The sequence below is a fragment of the Bison bison genome, unplaced genomic scaffold (assembly GCF_000754665.1).
Source record: "Bison bison bison isolate TAMUID 2011002044 unplaced genomic scaffold, Bison_UMD1.0 scf7180017864064, whole genome shotgun sequence".
Taxonomy (NCBI): Eukaryota; Metazoa; Chordata; class Mammalia; order Artiodactyla; family Bovidae; genus Bison; species Bison bison.
In genome coordinates, this window is record NW_011494636.1 from 3,230,873 (window position 1) to 3,238,778 (window position 7,906).

The following is a 7,906-nucleotide window of genomic DNA, read 5'->3' on the forward strand; positions in this document are numbered from 1 at the left end:
TGACAATCAGGCAGCTGATGGTTTAAGTCCTGGTCTGTTTCTAAAAACCCTAGAATCCAGAGCAGCAGTGTCTGAGGGTTGGAGGAAATGGGTGTCCCTCTCAAGTTGAGAGTAGGAATTTGCCATTCCTCTGCTTTTTTGTTCTACTTAGGCTGTCAACGTGCTAGATGATGATGTCCACCTGCTTTGGTGAGGGTGATGCCCTTTACTTAGTCTACTGATTCAAATGCTGCTGCTTCAGTCGTGTCTGACTGTGTGACCCCATAGACGGCAGCCCACCAGGCTCCCCCTCCCCTGGGATTCTCCAGGCAAGAGCACTGGAGTGGGTTGCCATTTCCTTCTCCAATGCATGAAAGTGAAAAGTGAAAGTGAAGTCGCTCAGTCGTGTCTGACTCCTAGCAACCCCATGGACTGCAGCCTACCAGGCTCCTCCGTCCATGGGATTTTCCAGGCAAGAGGACTGGAGTGGGGTGCCATTGCCTTCTCTGATTCAAATGCTAGTCTCTTTCAAAGATACCCTCAGGGACACAGCCAGAATAATGTTTTACCAGCCATCTGGGCATCCTTTAGTCCTGTCACTTTGACACATAAAAGTGATCATCTCAGGATCTACCTCCTTAAGTTGTTAAACAGGAATATAAAGTAGGTAATAAACAGGTAATATAAAGTAGGTAATAAACAGGCAATACAAAGGCTTCCCTGGTGGCTCAGTTGGTAAAGAGTCTGCCTGCAATGTGGGAGACCTGGGTTCAATTCCTGGGTCCAGAAGATCCCCTTGAGAAGGGAATGGTTACCCACTCTAATATTTTTGCCTGGAGAATTCCATGGACAGAGGAGCCTGGTGGGCTACACAGTCCATGGGGTCACAAAGAGTTGGACACACCTGAGTGACTAATGCTAAACATCAAGTAGAAAACAGAAAAGAAAAGTGATCATATTGAATACTTGGCATAGTATTTGGCTTATTGTGCTTGATAACTGCAGTTATTATTGGCCAGTGTAGCTGCTAATATGATGCCAGAAGGTTTATACAGAACAAGAGCTCTTGGGAAAGCCAGGGCTTGGTGATCCTGGTCGTCATTCCACTCACTCGTGTGTTACTGTGAGGAAAGACACAACAATAACTTTTGGAACCAGGAAGTCAAGCACCCTGGCAGGCAGTGTCATGTCCTGTGACTGTATATAAGGCCATCTGATACTTAGGATACATTTCAAAAACTTCAGCAAAGGGGGTCTACCCTTCAGTGAGATCAGTGGGAGCAATGCCATGTAGATGGTAGGTATGAAAGACTAAATGTTATCATTTATTAATCCCCCAAAACAAGCTGTCAGCTAGCTATGGTAGATACTGCAAAAGCCCATTTGCCTAAAGGATTTGCTCCTTGAGAGTATAAAAGTGTTCTCATTACTTGGTGTAGAAATGAATATTAATTTAATTGTAATCCAGTTTATACAAAAAAAAAAAATGCATTTTCCTACCTTCCAGCTCCTCCTCAAAGTACAAGAGATGCAAAACTCGTTTTTCATGTCTCTCTTTTGGTTTGATCCCTGCACGGATGCCACGGGAAAACGTAATCTTTCTAAAATGATGTGGAAAGATACAGTACCTCAGGGAGCAGAAAATCTGGCAAATTTTATACAGGGTATAAAGGTTCATTGTTCTACACGTTTGTTTGCCTACCTGTCTGCCTGCCTACTTGAGTGTGTGTGTCTGTCTCATGCCAGCCAGCAGCTCGGTAGCCATTTCAACCAGCAGAAGCCACATGAGGTGGGGGCTACTTAGGCCAGGATAGTCAATGCTAAGGTTTCCCCAAAAATCTCTGACCTGTGAAAATGGGGTCTGTCCCAGCTTGACTCCCATACCTGGATTAAGACTGAGAGGAAAGTAAGCCTTCGCCAGTCAGCAACGGGAACTGCAGCTGCAGCACCACAAGAAATGCAGGACCATAAAGGTCTGCGGCAATTGACCTGCCTACGGGTCACAGCTGGGCAAAAGGGGCCTCCAAGGAAGTCAGAGCGTGGTGAGAAAGCCCACAGTACACCACTGAGTCGCTTCAGTGGGGATGCCAGATTAAAGATCTCCAGACCCTGGCCCACCATCTGCCCAGAACAGTCCCTTCAAGCCCAGTGTTGGTGGCCCTTTGCCCGGAGCCTGGGGACAGGCGTCCCCCTGCCCTGACTGCTCCACGTGTAGCCATTTTCCTTGAGCTAGACTTCAGGGGGTGGGGGTGTCTCTGTTCTCTGCCAGAGCTTTTTCTAAAACATTTATTAGACGTCAGTGCTAAAGAGGTTTAGCTCAAGCAGACCCTGAAGGCACAGTGTTGGAAGGATCATCCTTGATGAACAAACCGATAGTGTCCTGATCACAATCCGAAATCATCACCACTAGACTCTGTACTCCTTGGAACCAGGGTACTTCTTAAAGGATGTCAACAAGTGGGAAACTGCAGCGGAAAGGAGTTAGTACAACGAGGAGGTCAGAAACCAGCTCGCACATGTGCTGAAGAAACTGGGGAGTTTTTTTTCACTTTGAAAGGCATGTATGTATATAGAACTGACACACTGGACATGCACCTGACTTGAATCCTGTTCTTTCAAGAAAGAACCAGGATTGGCAGAAGTTACCAGGAACTAGGTTTTAGTTCAGTGTTTCCCAACAGTGGAATGCTCCCCTGCAAGGAAGGGAGGACACAGCCCCTGGCTAGCTGACCTTGTCTCCAGGAGATGGGAGTTTGGACTCAAGGACTTCTGGCATTATTGTTAGAAGCACTGGACGCAGTGAATTCATCCATGGTGAGTCCCCATTACTTTCAGGCCCTCAGTTAAGGAGCAGAAAAGAAGTTGAAAATTAAGCAGACCCTCTCAACCCTGGAAGACTTCAGGTAAGTGGTCCAGCAAGGAAAGGATCGTGACATGCCTCCAGATTCTTGTCTCATCTACACCTGTCCCTGAGACCAGCAAGACCAGGCCTATCCCGTCTGCCAATACAGGAGATATAAGAGATGCCAGTTCGATCCCTGGTTGGGAAGAGGCCCTGTAGGAAGAAATGGCAAGCCACTCCAGTGTTCTTGCCTGGGAAATCCCACGGAGAGAGGAGCCTGGCGGGCTACAGCCCCTGGGGTCACAAAGAGTCAGACACGTCTGAGTGACTGAGCACGTACACACTGACAGGGGAATGATGCAGTGGGACCTCTGGTCACTGAGCCGAGCCTCAGAGGGGTGTCCACTTGCCTCCTTTTAAGTAGATGGAAAATACAGGCAAGGGATTTTAGTTTCTAAAGCCTAGGATGCACTGACTGGCACCAGATATTTTTCCAAGGTAAAGGCAAAATTCCACCTCTTGCCCCACACTGGGGAAGTACAAAGGACAGGTAAACTCTGAAACCTGTAAAGGGCAGTCTGGCAGTGCATGCCTCCAGACCTTCTTTTCTTACTGCCCACCACATCAGGCATATTTGTGAAAACCATACACCTCTGTGGTCCTGCCATAGCAAACAAACAGAACCACGTGCCCTGTGTCTTCTCTCTACTCTGGTCACATCCACCATCCACATACCTAACAGCAACTCTGCAAAGGACAGGGGCAGCGGAGACAAAGCAAGGAAGTCTCCCCACACCACACACACACTTTCCGGACTGTTTCCCAAAACAGGATCACAGAAAGCAACTTTTGGAAGTCTGTCTGCCAGGGCCTGGTGACCAAGGTGACACATAGGTAACTTGTCAGTTCCACTGATGACAGGAATACCACTTTCCCAAATAGACCTTCCAAAAAAAAAAGTTCTTTTTCCATTATTTTCTTATTATGTCCTCACCCAGGATAAGAATTCCAATTCCAGTGAAACAGCAAAGGGTCAGAATGACTTTAAATGAAAGGAATGGAGGGATATTTCTATATGTCCCCACTCAGGGCCTCTGGCTTCTTGCAGAAACCAGAACTTTTCCACAGAATGTTTTTCTGTCCAATACGCGGGGTCCCTAGTGAGGCACAAAATGATGTCCTGTGGACCTCTCAGGCCACAGTGATGGATGGGTAGGGTGCTCAGTGTGGGGCCAGGTACACTGTGTGAGGTGTTGGGCAGGCACCCGCCCATGTTCCTACCACTATGAACAGCCTGGAGACCTTGCCCAGCCCTCCTCTCTCCCAGTTCTTGGGCTCCACTATGGAGCAGTGTATTCTGTCTGCTTCCCACTGCAAACAGAGACTGCCATTGAGCCATTTTCCTCCACACTGCACACAGTTTCTGCTGCCAAGATGTCACCGTGCAACACATTCCCTCACCCCCTCCTCTCTGGGGCTGGCCGAACAGAACCCTGCTGTCCCTGAGCACATGCGTGAACGTGGGATCAGCAGCCCAGCCCTCCCCAGCCCTCTGCAGAGCGGACCGCAGCGTGTTTGCCCAAGGGGTTCAGAGAGAGGACAGCTTGGGGGTGGTTCTATTTTTCAGATCTGGATCAGCTCACGCCGCCTGCCAAGCTGCACCTTCTCTTTTGTGGGCAGGTAAACCTCCATGTGAGCCTCTCTGATCTTGAGCAAAGTAGCTGGCAGCCTGGGGTTGACCTGTTCCGCCTCTTGTTCCAGCCCGGCTTCTGACTGGTCCATCAGGCTGCTAGACAAGGCTGCACTGTCCTTTTACCTTGGGGCCCCTTCTCTGCTGCAGGGTACATTCTGCTTCAATCTGCATCTCCTTGTTTCCTGAGTTAGACCCGTCATCCTCCTTGCTTGGACAGAGGTCCCTAACCTCCCTCCCCTCTTTCCTGCCATCCTTGCTCTAGGCTTCCCCTCTCTCCACCCCACTACCCCTCACACCCCCCGCCCCCACCCCCCACACACACACAGAGCTTCCAATCTTGGGCAGAACAAACCACAGTCCTCCATAGCCATTCCAATTCCCTAGCACGTGTAGAAAACAGATGAAAACATTGTCCTTTTCGCCCTGAGCCTTTAACCTGGGCGGAAGAATTCTGTTCTCCTTTCTGCACAGAAACACCAGAGCTCCCTAGGCATGGACTGAACAGCCTCCTGGGCACCCCGTGGCACACACCTCCTCCAGCCCTACCCTGAGCCACAAGCTCCATCTGCCAGAAGCGCCCCTCCCTCTAGAGAACCACTCACTGTCCGCTTTCAACCTGCTGCCACAGCACCCTTCTCTGAAGGGGCCTCAGTACGCAAGCCCAGCCCAGCACAGCCCAAAGGGACATGGTGTGCTCGAGTTATTCATTACTCAAGTTAGAGGAGGTCACAGAGCAGGAAGCACTGGAAAGCAAGGGGAAAGGTGGCCTAGAGGGTGGGGAATTAGTCAGGGTGACCTTCTCAGGGAATTCAGAGCCCTGGCAGGAGGGGCTATCACAGTGGGAAGGTCCTAGCAGTAGCTTCAAGGTTAGACAAGGTCAAATGGAAACAGCTAATTATAATTAAGCTGGTTGCTCAATAGCTCTTGTTATGTACCAGGCAACTGGGCTTAGGGCTTTCCCACATCTCCCATTTAATCCTTGCAACACTGTATCACTCCAATTTTACAACTGAGAGAACTGGCCCTGGCAAGAACAAGGGACTTGCTCAAGGTCACACAGCTGAAGCTGGGTGAATGCAGGTCTGTCTTGCCCTTCACCAGGTTGCTCTTTTTGGTGACATGGTTCAGTCAGTCGCTCAGTTGTGTGTGACTCTTTGTGACCCCATGGACTGTAGCCCACCAGGCTCCTCTGTCCATGGAATTCTCCAGAAAAGAATACTGGAGTGGGTTGCCATTTCCTTCTTCAGAGGATCTTCCCAACCCAGGGATTGAACCCATGTCTCGTGCATTTGGGGCAGATTCTTTTCCATCTGAGCCAGCAGGGAAGTCCAACATGGTTAGATGAGTGAAACAATTCGAGACATTCTAGAATGGAAGGTGAAGTTTGAATCTGGTTCTTATAGAGCTGAGATCATGCTTTCCAGTGGCAATACCAGGTTTGGGTAGAAATACAGAGGTGTCTATAAACCAGGGGGAGGTTGATTTAGAATGAGATGCTGCTATGAAGGCATGACCCTCAAAGCTTGTCAGAACCTGGCAAGAGTTTACCTGCAGGGGAAAGAGAATGAACAAAGCTGGGGAGGTAAAGTTTGAGGGGAGTTTATCCTCCCCTAAAGATAGCAGGGAAGAAGTACCTAAAGGCCAACAGAAAAAGCTCATCCTTGCTGGACACAGGATCAGGCCAATTGGCAATTGCCACAACTCTAGAGAGTAAGGTAGAATACCTCTTTTTTAAGGAGAAAATGAGGGTTCTAATTAAAAACCTGGCAATGTGAGCCTTTCTCTGCATACTTTGTTGTACTACATACTTCTACTGGAAAAGAGAGAGAGAGGTAGAGTGATGGAGGGAGTGGTGGGTAAAGGGAGTTTGCACAAAGGAGGGCTCCGCACTCTCTCATTCAAATCCCCATCCCTTCCCATTTCATCTTTCCCTCCACTCATCCTCTTTCACTGATTTTGCCCACAGGTTTTTCCTGGTTCTGCACATAGCAGGTACTCCATAAACGCATGCCCTTCCCAGTGACCTGTCCCGCTGGCAAGTCCTCCATGAGGTAACTTCTGCTGGGAGGGCATCATGGCCACATGTGCAGCTTCTTTCTGTAGTTCTACCACCAGCTTGGGGCTTTTCCAACACAAACACGGCAGGGGCAAAGCAGGGGGCAGCTTCCTTTCTCCGCAGAGCAGTTCTCAAAGTTGCCCTTGACCCAGGCCTACATGCAGCAGCCCCTCTGGGGCTGGGTGGATGGATGGCTGCTTCTGCATTTCAGGAATTTTCAGGTTTGCCCAGGTCATGTAGGTGGGCCTTGGGAAGGATTCGTGGGAAAGAGCTCGCACTACATCAATGCAAGCTTGTCCTTAGACCTGCCAGGTTGACCTTGGTGACAAAAAGGTGACCCCAAGGAGCATCCCCCTGTATGGCTTTCTAAATATGGGGATGGGAAATCTCCTTTCCCAGGATGGGCTAGGTTGCCCCCTGGGGATGGGGCTTCTCTGCCCTGACTGCAGAGGCTCCCCTGCTGATTTCTGCTGTGTCACTGCCTTGAGAAGGACATGTGAAACTGCTCAGGGGCTTAGCAGAGGGAGATGAAACCAAGAAGTCTGGCTTTTCACGTGAGGCACAGGGGGTAAAGGAGGGGAAGGAATAATAGGTGCCAAGGGTTGCCTTGCAACTTCTCGCCGTTTGAACTGGACTTCCCTGAGCCTTTTAGGCCTTCGGTATTTTATAGGACAAAGTGGTCTTTTTGTGACCCCCCAGAACTGAACTGAAGGGAGCATAAAACCATGTCCGTGACAGTACCAGGCACCGATCGGCGCCAAGGAGAGTCCTGGATGGCTGGGTCACCTGCAGATTTTGTCGCCCAGGTCTAGACCGGTGTGAGCCGCCAGCCAGGCAGTACGACTGGTTTCCGAGGGAACAACCCACTGGGGTCTGACCGGTCGGTCTCCTACACCATCTCATCCCTTCCCAACCCCGGATCCGGGCTGCCGCCCTGGGTGGGTTTGGCAATTGTCCAGCTTGAGGTGGTTCAGGCCGCCCACAAGGAGCACAGTGAGGCAGTCAGGAGCCGGGGCGGCCGACTGGGCTGGCCTGGAAGGAGAGGGACGGGCCGGAACTGCAACCGCAGCGGCGGGGAGCGCGGAGCCGGCGGCAGGTGCAGGAGCCGGGAGGCGGGGCGGAGCGGGGCAGAGTCCCCGACTCTCAGGCGTCCGGGAGTGACCTTCCCCGACCCAGCCAGGGCCTAGGAGGGGTGGGACCGGCGGCGGAGGGAGGCCGGGGACCCCGAGCGCCTGCCGGGCGCCGGGCGACGCAGGTGCAGAGCAGCTCAGTACGGAAGGGCGGGTCTGTGCCCAGCCCGGATCGAGGAGGGGGCTGCGCGGGGTTGCGGGCTCGC